The following is a 17,095-nucleotide window of genomic DNA, read 5'->3' as shown; positions in this document are numbered from 1 at the left end:
ATTAGGCAAAAAATGATGCCTTTAGATTGTTTTTTGTCAAACAAAGTGTAAATTAAGAGTCTTTGGATTTTGGATCAATCATAAATTACATTTAACCTGCAAATGTTTGTCATTTTTGCTTGAGAAATGACTTCAACAATTTATCGATTAAGAATAGCTATATAATTTTCTTCGTTTAATTAACTAACCGTGCAGTTCGTTCATTTGTTAACTCCATCTTAAAATTCACACTCAGTTTTCAGGCAGTTCCTCAAAGTTATATCACACATTAATCATTAAATATAGATTAGATTAGATTTTTATTGCCATTTGCACAGGTACAGGTCGGTACAGTTACACTGGAATTCTTGTGTGTCTCCCAGTCATCGTATAACAAGAAAGGCAAATACACACAAAGAAGTAGAAAATATGCACCTTATAAGTAAAGTACACCCAGTGTATTATATGAAAATAAGACAGCAATAATAAAAATACACACTAAAATAGTGCATACAGAACCGGACACGGAGAGCTCTGGAAGTCATCTTTAACAAGTCTGAGTACTGGAAACATAAATACGTCTTCTTTGACAACGCTAGTTTAAAAAATGAGTCACTTGTATAGTGTGAGTCCTGCTGGGGACAGCTGGGCAGTGAAGTAATAGAGTAGATTGCCTTTACAACAGTCACTGGTGTGCCATCGAGCAAGGCAGTGAGCCACGAGCAGCTCTGTGAGAATGTGTGTAACTGACCTGATCTTTCAGAGTAGAAAACGTGAAGTAGAGCATGCAAGGAATTAATCCACATCACGCTGTAAAGAACTTCCTTTACGTTCTTTCTGTAAACAAAGCTCCATTGTTTCTTTGTTTGTTTCTTCATTTCTGTTTGTTTTCTGTGCCTCTTGGGCTTTTATTTCTATCATTTCTTTCCATTTTTGTGAATATTTACATGTTTTGGAGACTAAATAAATAAGTATATATTGTTTAGGACACATTTTTTCCCCCTGTTTTGTAAATACGGATGTAATTTGTCAAATAATGATTTGTTTGTTCTATTTGTTTTAAAGATAAAGTACTTTAAACACATAAACACTGACAGGCAATCCACACATAGACGGTAATTGTCTCATTGTAAACATTAGTACTTTTATTGATTAACTGCAGAAGAAACAGTTGCATAGAACAACAAATATCGAGCACACTAACAGCAGCTCATGTGCAAATCAAGCTTATACGACTCCTGAAACAGAAGCTCATAGTGCATTATGATATAATCAGTTACATGATTCCCTCTAAAATAGTATTGCACATATTCGCAAGTTCTCCACATTAGATCAAAACAAAACTCATTCAGTGCATTCACGTATTCATAATAAACTGTCAGAGGAACTGATTCGACAAACAAAATGTGGAATAAAATGTGGGGTTGTGGAATAAATCCAGATTTTTGTATCTGACTGACTGTCAAATAAAAAATAAAATAAAAAAAACACTCTTTAACAACAGCACAACACACACATTGCACCTCTGCTCATATAATGCATATTCATAAAACATCAAAATTCACCACATTTCTCTCAGACAAAGTCAACCCGTACATTTAGCTGCTGACGTGCAAACATACAAATAGTGCAACCGTAACAAAAACTCATTTACTCATTACTCATTTCTTTTGCATAGATAAAAAGTTAATATATTGTAGTTATAATTGCACAAAACTCTCTTGATTAGACATACGCTAAAAATGAAAATACAATTTAATAAAAACGATTACATGTTGCAATGAAATTATGCCCAATTTTAAGGTATTGTACACAAAGTAAAACATGTTATGTAGTAATTGGTGGCTTTTGAATAAGATTTACAAGACCTTATTTAATCCACCATATCATTTAGCATTTTATACTGTAAATCATCTGTATTGACAAAGGTTATACCACCGTTAAATAGAGGTGTACTCTCATATACAGTCATGAGATGGTGAACTGTGGAAAATCTGCTATGTGTTGAATAACAGTCAAGGATTGATATGAAATTCATAGTTGATGAATGGACATTTTTGACACTGCACCAGAAAAATAATTTCAAATCTTTCAAGTAATCCAGTCACGCAGATTGTCAACAACTCAACTGAAATGTCTAAAGTTTAACATGAGACAAATACACACATTTAATCGCTAATTTGCTAGGATTTAAAAGATAAGTGAGAAGAAACAATAAATGAACATGAGAAAAATACATTTAAAAAATCAACGATTTAAGATCTAATATATAAGGAGCATCAATTGTTAAACTAGTGATCTAAACTAATAATTAAAAACGCTGCAGGAACAACATCTAACATTTTGTTGTGTGTGTGTGTGTGTGAGAGAGAGAGAGAGATCAAGATCGAGTGATCTAATCTCTGACCTACATGAAAATCTAGTGCAGATGTTTCCTGAACAGCTGTGCAGAGCAGCTCCCAAGAACACAGTGTACCACACACACACACACTCACACTCTCACACACTCACACACACGGATCCACTTAGAAGTCCTTTACTCTCACAGTTTCAGCCTCGTGACGGCCAAATGTCAGTTTGTCCGCTCGTATCGAAGTCTTCTGGTTTGCTTCTTCGTCATTGTGACGTTCTGTCACAGCAGCAAACACTGACTCCTGTATCCACTGACAGTTTCAACTCTGTCCACTGTCAGGTTGTTGGAGACAGCTGCTTTCCAAGAACACGTGAATTTCCGCCAGTATATTAGCAGTTAACGACGTAGTCCTGTGTGACTCGCAGTGCTGGACTCGCACTCCAAAGAGCTGAGGGGCAAAAATCAGGTGATTCCCAACTCCAGACGGATCATAGACCTTAAAAGAAGAGACAGAGGAGAGGTCAAAAACAGCCTGTTAATAAGCTACAAGATGTCCTGATACTGATAATACATGTACAGTATGTGGAGCAGAAGACTGTGTGTGTGTGTGTGTGTTTGTGCATTTTTAATAATTTATTCAAATGATGTTGGTGAACCAGTTGGCTCAAATCCCAACAATTCCCCAGTTGCTCTGATTCTACTGTGTTCAACTTCACTGCATTTACATTATAGGACCGGAGACAACTAAAAAGATATAGATCCCAGGGGACCATCTCGGTTAAATAAGCCTCCGTAGAACGGCATCTACATATGCAATTAATTACCCAACACATCACACACATCCCCTATATAACTTAGGGGGGGGGGGAATGAGCCTTTTTGGACAAAGCTTCCTAATTCTTGTCCATAGATGGTTTATAAAGCAATTAATTGTTTGTAAACTATTGATTTAAGTTTAATTAACTGTACATTTACCACTTATTAATGATATTTATTACGTAGTGTTACCAAAGCGGCTAAAGATGTTATATTTGTGGAAGGACTGCAGCTGGATTTTGAGTAAAGGATCATGTGCACAGACTTGAACATTCAAGGGGCTTTGAACTGAGCCACGGGGCAAAATTTAGTTACTCGCCTTCCTAGTGGCCTTTTTTAACACTTTACTGTAAGCTCCCATTCGCTGCCCATAGATGGCACACTAATAACAGAAGGAACAAACTCTCAACTGCACAAACAACCGAGACACACAGGATAAAATATACCAACAACAATCCCCAAAAACCTCCAAAACAACCATGTCTGTATGTGCCAGTCTAGACACAAGCTGCTCTCCCAATCACCAACATCTCCTCTCCTTCTCCTCCTCTCTCCTCCTCCTCCTCCTCCTCCCCCTCCTCACCCGCACTATCATTGTCTGAGCCACCAAAGTGTTTTTTCCCACGCTTTATTTTTCTCCGTCCTGTTTGCAGCCAGGCAGCAGCAGGAGGAGGAGGAGGAGGAGGAGGAGGAGGAGGTGGTGGTGATGGTGGTAGTGGAGGGGTGGGTGGGGGCTGGGGGTAAGAACTGATGAGGTCGCCATGGCAACCTCACATTGGCATGCCCCTGATTGGACTATGTGGTGGCTAATTATTCAGCGCATATGCTTAAAAAAAACAATAAAGTAGGACGTATTGAAATGCAGAGCCGAGCATCGCATGGTGCGGGATTAACATATGAGCGCCCGCCACTGCTTTTGAAGAAAGACGCCTCAGTTTACTCCATGTGCAACTTGTAAAAATGTTACATTTACATTCATATTTTATGTTAATGTTAAATATATAAGCAAAATCTTTAAGAATTTGAAATGTTTAAATTGTTTTGTTTGCAAAATGTGAACTTTTTCGCCATGAACTTTACATTTTTGGGTGAAAAATCAATTAAACTAAATACATTTATGTATAAGAGGATTAATAATTCACATGTAAGCCTATTTGCATGTGAGGATCAACACAAACTTTACATTGAGGTTGCGAAAACTAAAAAACAAGAGCAGCATGCTAATGGCAGGCCTTTGAGCACTGGCATGACGGACAAATTGTGTGTGTGTGTGTGTGTGTTTGCGTGTCTGTGTGGATGGAGGGTCTGCTGTGTGAAAGAAACCAGTGGGGTAGGGGTTTGTATGTGTGTGTGTGTGTGTGTGTGTGTGCGTGTGTGTGAGAGAGGAGGGGGGGGGTTATGTTAACAATGGCCGGCATTGTTTACCAATCTCCCTCGTCCATTAATCAGGACGATCCGGGTCTAATTGGAGTTTTGGTTAAGCTGGTCTCCAGACCCCCGTTCCCTCCACTGGCCTAAATAATGGCGTTATGCCACAAGTGCCGCCACACATTGGGGAGGACAATGTGCCGCTTGTCTGAGGGCCCAGGATAGGATCCCCACCCTCTCCTCTTCCCCTCCTTTCTTAGAGCCCCCTGCACCCCCCAAAATAAACCTCACACAGAAAACACAAAGAAGGCCTCTCACTATTGAGATCTCACTGTCGCAGGGACCCCTCTCCTCGTCTGTCTGGCCCCCGCTCCTCCTTCCTCCATCCAGCCTTTCTCAGTCACTACACTGTTTCCTCCCTTAACACGTAGGTGGAGGAGTCACTCACTACCTAATCCCTGTGGTTGGCTGATTTTCAAATATTGTAAAAAAACCGCCTAAATCCAAATCAGGGTAATCTTAATATTTTCACACCAGCTGAAGGACTGCATGCTCCTCTAAAAGTTAAGACATTTCTCAGGCTTGTAAAACCCTTTAAAACATTTTAAATCGGTGTGTGTCAGAAAAGCTCAAAGCAAGGCCAAAAAAGTTGGCATGATGGTTTTCGTCCAACAGCAACAGAATGAGAACTAACTGTATATTAATTTACGTTATTTACAATTAAATCCTGAAATGTAAATGTTTACAGCAGACATGAAACATCAAAAATACATCGTAAAGCTGAAAATAAGGTCTAAAAGTTTGACCTGTTGGAGATGCAAGGATTTCCTTCTACAGCAACAAATTAGGGAGGTTATTTAAATGCTATTTCCAGTAAAGCCTTAAACTTTAGACAATCATCCAATCCAGAAATCAGGTTATTGATAAACAATTTATTCTGCAACATATTTCCTTCATCCAGACGTTTATCTGATTTTTGATTTTTTAGATCATCCCTAACTTCAGACATCCCTCCAATCCAGAAATCAGTAAAAGTTAATGATCCTGTGTTAAATTATCCATAAGGCAACATTTCTTCTATTGCACATGTGAGAAAACTAAATGTGCTAACAAGCAGAGATTTATGAAGACCACTGTGTTGCTAATTACGGCTCCTTGTGGGTGTCAGGGAGCGTGTAGGTGTTTTTTTTTATTTTTTCACATCATCAAACGAAGCTGTCTGTACACGCCTGCAGCGTAAATATCGTGTGAATGCTCCACATGCACATGAAATAATGCCAGTTAGAGCAACTCTTTGTAATCGAAAACCCTTGGAATAATCTAATTAACGTCCCAGAAAACCAAGCAGACGAAAAGGAATTTTTTTAGAGCGTGTGTGGAAATCCACAAAATGGTCGATCGTTGACGGCGTCTGCAGAGGGACTACGGGCACGACGAAAGCGACGCAGGAACCGCAGCTGCCCTTAAAAATGCCAGCTTGCCGACACTGAAAAAGCCACCGGCTCCACGGTTTCCTCCTATCTCATCCCTTCCCCGCATGTCTCTTGGGGCGATCTCTACAATTAACACACTGGCAGTAATTAACACTGTCTTGAGGCAACCAATGGCGCGGAAAGGATAGAGGGCGCCAACATAAAGTGGGGGGAAGGTGCAGCGCTGGCTATCCACATTCCCCTTTTTCAGCTGCCATTTTGTGCCAGTCTTAACACCTAAGATGGTGGCAGGACTGTGACTTGCCGTGTGGGAGAGGAGGACAAACTGGCAAGGGAGGGGTCGGAGGAGAGGAGGATTATGGGATTGAGGAGGGAGATTCTTATTTTCATTCTTCTAGTCGGTACATTGCTGAACGGTTACCAACACGGGTGGGGGGGGGGAGGCGGAGAGACAGAAAGAGGCATGATCGTCAGATTGCTGCCCTACATGCGCCACACATAGAGGAGGAATTCTCCCACACATGGACACACAAAGAAACACTCACACACACACTCACGTGTCAGAGAGGAAGAACAAAGTGTTTATACAGTGTGGGCGCGAAACACAACACCCTGTGATGGTCTGTTTGTGTAAAAAAAAACAACTAAAAGAAAACGTGTAATTTACATGTGCTTAATATACGACGCACACATACAAACACACACATGTGCCCATGCATGAACACACACACACACACACACACACACACACACACACACACACACACACAAACAACCAACACAGCCGTTCTCATGGTATGGTCTGCCCCTGAGCATGCAAATGACATTCATTATGCAAATGCATACAAATCAGAACCAGCCATCTGAGAATCCAAGCTGGGAAAAAACGAAAAGAATAAAATTAAATGAATGAGGGGAAAAAGCAGAGAAAAGGAAGAAGGATGTTTTGGAAGTGTGCATGTAGGGGAAAGTAGTGACACTTTGGCCTGAGCACATCAACGGAAAAAAAACTATTTTTTGTCGGCCAAAATTAAGATTTAAAAACATAAAGAGCTGGATAAATCTCATTAAGCTGTGGGCGTTGGTACTGTATAAACAGACGCATGAAAAGGGAGCAGTATTTAAAAGTTTTAAGATCAATTCTGTGTAAAAAAACAATCTCACAGCCTTATTTTCACAGACGTTAAGTGATTTTTTTCCAGATGAATACACCTTGAGGAGATTTTGCAGCTTAATTTTGCAGATTTTAAGTTCCTAGAAGGTGTTCATACTCGACAAAGTTACAAGGGAATGACACGCATCATTTTTCCTCGCCGTCTTGCTGGCGCCACACTGCCGCCTTGTTTGTGACAAAGTCTGTGTGGAAAAGCAGCAAAATCAGCTGCAGAAGAGCAGCAACTGGAGGGAGACACTCAATGAGGGCAAAGTGCTGCTAATTGCCTCTCAAGGTGTTCTTTGTTTTGATTCACCTCTCTCACCACCACAGCTTCTGCATGAAGCACCTGCATTATCATCCTTTATGAATCATCCAAAACCCTTAAACTCACCAAAAATAGAGGAGGTGATTGTGTGATTTTGAGGCTGCGGGCTCTCTTGCCAGGTTATTAAATTTGGTATCTAATCGGCTGAAATACACGTACACATTTTTAAAAATAGCCAGTATGTGGAGTTACAGTTGCCTCCATTTAGCAGGTGTCTGAATGTAAAAGGCGGCAGCTCCATTTTTCATCCGAGTGTAGTTCACACCTCATCTAACAACAACAAACAGATTCCCCTCCTAAAAAAAAGGAATCGGGAAAGAAAACTGTGCTCAAACCAAAATTTAGCCAATTATCTTGCATTAATGAAAAGACAAAAAAAGTCTAATTAGAATCAGATTAGGGCCAGAACGAAGTGCAATTAGACAAAGAAATTCCCGTGTGTGCGTTATGTGTTTGTGTGCGCTTGAGAAACGAGAGGGAGGAAGGGAGAAAAGAGGCGGATGACAAAAGGAAAGGTTTGGGATTTTCAGGGCGAAAGTCTTAAATCTTAAAAACAAATCGGTGTCTGTATCAGTGTCAGCATCCTCGCAGGAAACCTGATTTGATTTGATTTGTGATCAGTTGGAGAGGCCACTAATCTTAAAAAATTACAGACCGGATTCAAGGCTGTAAATCTCTGAGGCACAGAGAGTAATCCTCTTCTACTGAGTATAAAGTAGTACCAGAGCATCAATTCACAATTTCTAGTTATCGATGGGTGGGATTCGCCACGTAAGAACATGGAAGAAATGTTTGTCAGTCGCACACTTGCCAGTTTTTTTTGTCCTTCTCACACTTGACACAACCTTAAATGTCCAATTTTGGTCTAAGCAGATTAAAAAACCCTGGGAACAAATTTCTGGGTAGAAGTCAGCAATGCTTGTTCTGCCGTTTATGTTCTTCAGGAAAACTTTCAGCTTTGCATCCCTCCAGTGATTCATTGCACTTTTGTTAGTTTGATGCATTTCCTCCTGAAGCTCGATGTTTGGACTGAATACTTAAGGATTAATTCCAAACTAGTGAAACAATGGGAAGTAATTTATGGAGAGAAAGGCTGTTTTACTTCATTTAAAGAGGTGGAGGCAACACAGTGTCTCCAAAATCTGTTACCATGTAGACACGATAAGGTCACTACTGTATACTCTGTGTTTCAGGAGATGAAAATACTTTTTTTGATGCAAAAATGGTAGCAGGTGTACTTTTTTATTATCAGCTATGTCCGTCGTTTTGCATTTCAGTGATACTCTTATGAGTAAGAGTTTGTGCTGTACCACTAATGTTGCAGTGATACACCGGTTTTCAAGGTATACCGTGACATGAAAACTGTACCGTGTACATTTGCCCGTCAGTATTGCATAAGTGTTGTAAAAAATATATATACATTAAATCATTATACAGTTTGGCAACACTTTCTATGAAGCCCATGTCTAAATTGGTTTATATAACACATTATGAACATAGTGTGGTTAAAATGCACCTATAGTGCTGTATAATCATATTTATAATGCCTTACAACCATAATCATAACGCATTGTAAAGCATTTTATACTTGACTTATAAGATCAAGTATCAATACTTTATAAATGCTGTTCACTCACTATTTTTGTAAGAATCATAGTGTATTAACATTCTTATAGTTGTTACACATTATAATAGCTAGTATAATGCATTATAATGTCATTTTAAGTTACTGTAAGTGGCTGTTAGATGCTTTCAGTAGAGTAATAAAATCCCCGTGTTCAAGGCAGATATTAAACATTACAAGCTGGTTATAAGTTACTGTGAGTGGTCATTATTTAAGTAAAGTGAAAAAAGAAAAGCTTTAGTCAAGCTTCAAAAACATTGTAAAAATAACGTATACTAACATACAATGAATGGATTATAAAATGTCTATAATGCATCGCAGACATTGGAGTGATAATGACTTGCTGCAAAGCATTATGAATATTCATGAGTGCTTATAACTATGATAATATGGTGCTATAGATGCATTATAAGTATGTTAATATTGTGATATAACACATTTTAGACATGGGCTTCACAGAAATTGTTACCTCAAGATTCATGTCTATGGGGATATATTTTGTAAAATTATGATAAAGTGTTCAATCTTTTAAGAGTCGTTGTATCTGATAATGATAATAACTGTGTCAACGTGCATCATAATACTGTAAAACCATGATATTTCTTATAATTTCATACCGTTGCAACCCTGTATACTACTGATTTGGAATAAGTCTGCGTGAGGAAATAGTCACACACAAAACTAAACCTCACTACAACAGTATTACTGCATGTACAACAAGCAGATTTGATGTGTTTTGTGAGAATAGACGCGCTTGATTATCTGTGTTGCCTGCTGCTCATTAGCTCCTCTATGAGAGCCCCCTCCCCACCTTATGTAACACAGCTTCATACCTTCACGTCATCGGCTGGCATCGTCCGAGCCCACTCCTCTCTCCTGCTGGCGTTTGTTCATTTTATTTAGTTTTCTTCCTCCACGCAGGCGTGTAATGGGATTCTTGTTACTTTCGGTTATCTAGCTTTATGAAGAATGTACGTCACTCATACAGCTAGATAACCAAAGATAACAGACAACCCCTCAGGCCTGCGGACGCAGCTCTCAACACACAACGTCGGACACACCTGCGAGGACAAATGATGACAGGGGAAAATGCTTAAAGGGCTAATTCACCCAAACAAAGCTAATTCACTGTGTTTTTTCACATTATTCCAGAGGTGGAAATAATGACATTAACAGCCATAAATCTGGAGTGTTAGTGCAGATGATTTATCGCATGGCGTTAAAAACGCCTCAGTGAAATGAGATGAAAAAACAAGCATGACTAAAGATTCACAGGGGATACTGCTGGGAAAACACATTTTCCAAGCTATTAAGTGTCTTTTTTTTTTATATGACTGAAATGTGAATGGGTCCTTATAGGAATTCGAAACAAAGCATTATAGCCGACTATCCAGTGAACTAAAGACAACAACAATAAAGATCTTTATGAGGGGGCTTCAGAAGCTGCGGATAAAATAGCACTTAGGGGAATCATTTACACAAATACTGCTATAAAGAAAATATTAGAGCTGAATGCAAATGGGAAATCCCCGTAAAATTGAACACATGCATTGATTTTACAGCAGAGGTAAATACTCAAGCGCTATATAAAGGTATATAAACGGTATTCAGTCTATTTTAAAGACAAGTCTGCTTTTATTTTAACTGCACAGGCAAGCAATAAGTTCAAATACTGCTGAGCATTAGTCAAATATAATTCACATTCAACTTAAATATTCCCTAAACATTGAAACATACCTTGTCACGTTAGCTCAAAAGGACGAATGTGTAAGTGCCCAAGAGACTCATATCTTCACCAAACTGCAGTTAAACTGATTAAATTATAGCATCTATGTAAGTTCATCTATAAATTTGTGGCAACAATTGTGGATATTAATCTAATTTATATTATGGAGCAATATTTTCAGACCCTGCTTACTTTACTGGATGTTCGATTAACGTATTAGAAGATATTTCAGCAAGATACTTTAGTTTATTTTGAATATTTAAGGTATTTATTTAACCTATATTTGAACATAATCTCCAAAATACACAATTATATTTTTATACGTTATCAACCAACTAAATTGGTGTGTGTGTGTGTGTGTGTGTCTAAAATTATATATACAGTAAAAGAAGCTTTTCTCTGTTTTAGTTGTCCCTTAAAGTGCCATTTTTTTGAACGGAGTCTGGCGAGAGAGTGATAAGAGAGGCGAGTGACGTCACAGGCATCGCTGGCTTTCAATTAGTGCGTTTGCAGCGAGGTGTGATGCCTAATTAACACACGCGCACGCACGCACGCACACACACACACACACACACAGACGCCATTATGAAGAGGACTTTCTTTCTTACAGCATCGTGTAAATGGGCCACTTCTTCTCACAAACGGTTAAAGAGCTGCAGGTTGTTTACAGGTAAATATATTACAGGACAACGTGCAGCTGCTGCGTGCTTTACATTGTGTGTTTTACATCACGGCTGCTTCCTCAAAGCTCTCCTTGCGCGCGGGCTTTGGATTTTCGCCAAATAAAATCCATTAGTTGAGGCACTTTGCTGTTTTACGCTCGCAGGCCGTGACACACACACACACACACACTCACACACACGTTTCACCATTCACACTGTATTTATTTTAAGCTTATAGCCTTTTGATGTTTTTGTGTTTGTCATTAACATGTTTTCCTTATTCTCCTCTCTACTATGTGTGTGTGTGTGTGTGTGTGTGTTGCTGCAGCTTACAAGGATAAATAAAGTTGTGTTCAAGTGGCTTCAAAAATGAGTGTGTGTGTTTTTTATTCTTTCTAAAAATGCTAAAATCAGACTTGATTTTTCGTGTCGCGTGAAACTGTTGCAATGGACCAGATACCTGTCACGTAATAATCGTTTTATATTAAGACGCTTTTATATTTTGCTTTCCCTACTATTCTCTTAAATTCAATAAAAAATATAATAATTATTATTATAATGCGACATTTTATTGCATTTCTTTTTATTTTATGTTATTAAATTGATATAATTTGACCTTTATGTTGATTCAAGGCAGAATTAGACCAAATACTCCACTGCGAGCGGCTGTAATGAGACAACTTGTCTTCAATACACTAAATGAAAACTGCATTTTTCTTTTCCTTAATTAACATCTGATGCATTTGGACACCGCTAACGACGAGACATCACGGAGCCATGTAAGACGCGCGCTACAATATACAGAGAAATGATAAATTAAGGCGTCATAGGTATCAACTCTCTGTAGTTTTCGTTGGAGGTAAGTTGGCAGCAACACGGTGAAAAATGTTCTGCTTTAATAGATTGTCTGGAGCATAAAAGGCTGCTGTAAATGCTGCAAAATGTGAGCGGAACAGAAAGGGATCCAGAAAGGATTTTAAAATGATTTCCACGAGTAATCAATTAGTTCCACACAGCGTGCTGCTGCTGCGTGGACCCTTGGTTTTCAGTGTGTGTGTGTCTGTGTGTGTGAGAGAGAGGATGTTGGATGTTGTACTGTATGGATTTTCCTAATTTTCCCTGCATTGAGAGCTGTAAGCCTGTTTAAATCGCGCGCAGCTGTCGGTATAATCCACGAAACCATGGCGGACCAAAGGTGAGAAGAGCGTCCATATTCACCTGGAGGTTGGATGAAGTCATCATCTTCATTTCTTGGTCTTTCAAGGTGTAAGTTTCTGCAATTAAACATAAAGAAAAAGTGAATTTGGGATTGAATAGAAGTCCACTCAACGTCCCAAGAGAGAGGCTGAATAACGCACAAACATCTGTGTGTTTCTGTGTGTGTGTGTGGAAAATCCCTGGAAAACACCCTGCGTGGGAAATCTGCCCACTAGGTCACAGAGAGCCCAAACGAGTCCAGTTTGTGTGGTTGAGCACCTGCAGCTCCACTGACTCTGCAGCAGAGATGCTGCTGCAGACTCACAGCGGCCCCCTTTTCAAATTTAAGCACGAAAAATGTTCAAGTCGGAGGTGGGTGTACATTTTCACCTGTGTGCACCTGTTCAGTCTGAATGCACAGTCATGTTCACTTGCACATGAGTTTCGCCTGTGCGTCATCCGGGCTGGACCCTGTAGTGGTGAGTTCAGGGCCTCAGTGATTAAGCAGAATATAACAAGAAATCTGTTTTTCTATTGCAAAAAAAAAGTCCATAAGTAGAGTGAGTTAAACAGCTGCAGCTCGGCGCCTCAATCACGAATACACTCACTGTAATTAAGCACAAATGCCACAGGAAATGTTCAGCACTACAGAAATAAAACACGCATGAGAGGGAGCTCTGACTCTCCACTCACACAGATTAAGCAGGCCTTATGTAAGAGCTCTATGCTGCTACTGTACTGTATAATCCCAGGCTGCAGCCGTACGCTGCTGGGTTCATGTACAAATAATCACCTTTGCTTCTTTTCCTTTTTTTTTAAAAAAACATGCTTTTCCCTTTTCAGTGCGTAATCTGCTGACAGGAAACAGGCCGAGCACAACACAACACAACACCGAGCTGTGAAAGGTTGCACTGCACTGCCCGAGGCCACTGTGGCTCCCCAACAGCCCCCCAAAACAGGCCTGTGGCGATGTAGGATTGTAATTACACTTCATTAAAATCCACAATTAGTGTTCACTGTCCGTCCAGTTTGTGAGCCGAACTGGTGGAAATGGTGCAACGTGGACTTATGTAATGTTTGGGAGAGTAACAACAGAGAATGTGGCTGATTCCGGGTCAGCATCACAGAAAAGGTTAAAATTTGAATTGCACGTTGCTTCGTGGACACCAAACACAAGCAGAACTTCAATTCAAATAAGAGCTAAGTCATTAGTGTTTTCTTGGAGTCAAAATGTAGGTTAAATAGGCGAAAAGAAGGGGAATGCAGATCCTCATTCTTATCTACTAATTAAGATGACTTAACTAGTCAAAAGGCCTTGGGAGAGGCAGGAGATCAGCCCACTGAGCTCAGCGCTCATGCTGCTGACATCTGACCACGTCAGGATGAACTCTCTTGGACAAAAGTGGCTGCAGCCACAAGTGAAACTACACGTCTGCTCTGCTGCCATCAGATGATGCTCAGCCTTTATCTCGGATGCTGCTGCCGCGGCGCACCGTCCACACAGACCTTAAACTGGTCTAAAGCCTCACTGGAGGAGCATGGAGGATGGATTTAGCTGGCTGTAGCTCCACACTTGTTCCACAATGGGCTTAAACACATAATACAGTGTGTTGCAGCCTAAACGCGCCTGAGCTCGCCTCTGCTGCGCCGCTCATGCAGCTTTTTTTTTTTTTTGTCCAAACTCGCACTCAAAATGCCACAAAATCACTCATAATACAAAACACGGTTCTTACTGTGTCCTCCTCAGATGCAGATGCGGGCTTGGTTGAGCTCCTGGTAGGCAGCGGTCCCTCCGGACGTGCGGCATGCTGGGAGCCAAGTGAGCGCGTTCATGAGCGGCGTATTGAGCTTTGTGGCGACGGCGCATCGTGACGTCCCGTCGGCACCGTCCATTTTTTCCTTTTTTTTTTTCTTTTTTTCTCAATCTAACGGGTTTTTTTCTCACAGGGCTGTCCTCCACATCCACATGCACAGCCCCCGGTCCTCCCCTCACCAAACAGGAGAGTTGGGGCTGTCCGCCTGGATGGCTACATCTCCTCCACCGTTTGTCTCCAAATGGTTTAACATCTCATTTGTCCTAAATCATATACGCCGTCCAAGGCCCACCCCCTTGTGAGTCAGTGAGGTAACACTGTTCCCACCCTCCGAGATTTTTGATATTATGCAAGACGGCCGATGTAATTATAATAAGGACCTATGGCAGCGCCTCTCACGCCCCCCAACAGACGCATGCAGAAGTGCATGGTGGCACCATCATTCATTCACCCAGCAAACATCACTCAAGTGTCCTAAACGAGCTTGTACTCACTGTGCGTTTCATCTGCGTGACTTTATACAGCTAATATGAAACTATATATCCCTGTAAGATGGACTTAAATGCCAGATTTTATATGAATCTTATCACCACAAGGAAGCGCAGCTCATTTACAAGTCTAGTGTGCTCATTTTACCTCACCACGGTCTCACATTTCGCTATTTCCAACCCATAAATGAGCCCATATTTTGCTCTCATGCACTAAACTGCCATTCAAAATGCACTGAAGGCCAATATGAGGATTTATTCATGATTGCAGCACAGAGGAGAAACGTCACTTTAAAGGAGCACTATGTAATTTTGGGGAAGAAATTGAGAAAGATCTTCATTGGCTGATTTTTTGATGCCTAAACAAACTAAACAAACAAATTCTCTTCACTTTCATGACTGAGTAAACTGAATAAACAAACTGACCTTAAAGGACAACGTGATTTCATGCTGTGTTACTCTGTTCATATTTGGCGGACCCTGCCACCTTTCTAGCTTCAAACTGGACCTTATTTTCCTCTGAGAACAGCTTGTGTATTCAGTTATGGAAACGTTTGTATTATCACGTCATTAATATTGTAAATATTAAAATTCTGAGTTTGAATTTCTTCTCCAAAACTACACGGTGCACCTTTTAATATTTCAGATGGTTAAACGTCAAAAGTCTTTGTATCTGGCTTCTCACCCAGAATTGACATATCTCAAAGATGCTGTTGTCTGCAGCTGAAACTCGTAGACAGACTCGAGAGGCGCTCCGGCTCGGCTGATTATCATGATAATCACACCAGAAATCTATTGAGTCCATGAAAGACGAATCCTCTCAAACTTTATTGTATAAAGGTCTCAGTCTGTATGTGTATAGCCCGTAGACATGCTCATCATTTGCATTAAATAAGTTAACTCAGTCATGTTGAGCTGTCTAGACCATGCCAGTGTGGGGAAGTGCCTTCACACACACGCACAGGCCGAACTGTCGCGCCTCTTTGGCACAGACTGCAAACGTATAGCCGTTTCAGATAGTAAACTAAATACAGCTATTTGGGAATACTTTATAATAATGAGAAGAAACGCTTTATGCAGGATCTATAAGTGGCATTATGGAGCTGTTGTAAACCATGAGAATACATTTTGGGTTGCCAGTTTGTGAAAAATGTGTTTCACTGTTTTGGGCCACTTGCCTGACAGAAAAAGGGGTTGCAGGATGTTTGGACCAAACTCCATTTAAAGTTTGAAGCATTTAAGGCAGCATTGTTGGGCTACATTACTGGAGATGTTTTCACAGCCCGCCAGAGATGTCGACTCAAGTCATCGTGACTTGGACTTGAGTCGACTCGTGTCACTGATTTGATGACTTGCAACTTGACTCCACACTTGACTTGGACTCGGAAGTCAAAGACTTGAGACATGATGACTCAAATGACTTGTCTGCATTCTTTTATGTTTCGATTTGAGTTTTTAAGGAGGCCTATTTTTTTTTACCTGCTGTCAGTGTTTCCTTTTGTAAAAGTGACCAGGAGGTGATGTGTTTTTAATCATTGAGAGGAAGTTAAGAAATAAATACACTTTTACAAACTGATTTGCTTTTTGTTTGATTACATTTCGTCACTGAATATCAATAGGCTAATTAAGATTCAAGTATAATTAATTGTCATACCTTTTTACCAGGTTAGATAAATTGGCCAATAATAGCATTATTAGAAAGGTTATGCGTCATCTTTTCTCTCTATAAAGATCCGATACTCAGGTAAGAAGTAAGCCATCTTGACCTGAGACTTGACTTGACTTAGGTCAAGATGGCCTACTTCTCGGCCCTTCTTGCTCAAGAATAAAAGACTCACATGACTTTCCACTTATAACTTCACTTTTAAGGGTCTTTCATTAGTTGTAAACTGAAACTATAACGTTTCATCAATGAATTGGTCTCTCCTATCCCACATTTTATAGCTTTAGCCATTAAAAAGAAGTTCCCTCTTAATGTGTTGTGAAACATCTTGACACAAGCAAACTAACGTTAAATGAAAACACAGCTGTAGTTTGTAGCAGTTGTAAATCAACGAGAGATGCCGAGAGATGCTCTGGTAACGGCCTCACGGATATTAACGTACAATGTGGCCTAGCTGTTTCTTTCTGCTGTTGCTACGCATGGAGGGTCTC

General features: G+C 40.1%; 1 long non-coding RNA gene across 1 annotated transcript; it reads right to left on the bottom strand.

Moving 5' to 3' along the window:
• Positions 1-1,098: 1,098 nt before the first annotated feature.
• On the bottom strand, positions 1,099-14,695 carry LOC311272349. Its single transcript, XR_014624553.1, has 4 exons — positions 14,373-14,695; positions 12,661-12,716; positions 9,888-10,115; positions 1,099-2,828 (listed from the first exon to the last, which is right to left on the bottom strand). It is a non-coding gene; the product is annotated as an uncharacterized lncRNA (long non-coding RNA).
• Positions 14,696-17,095: the final 2,400 nt, after the last annotated feature.

The sequence above is a fragment of the Pagrus pagrus genome (genome assembly GCF_965226575.1).
Source record: "Pagrus pagrus genome assembly, chromosome: 17".
In the NCBI taxonomy this organism is placed as follows: Eukaryota; Metazoa; Chordata; class Actinopteri; order Spariformes; family Sparidae; genus Pagrus; species Pagrus pagrus.
Note: the sequence above shows the minus strand (reverse complement) of the source record. Positions and strands in the feature narration are given on the sequence as shown.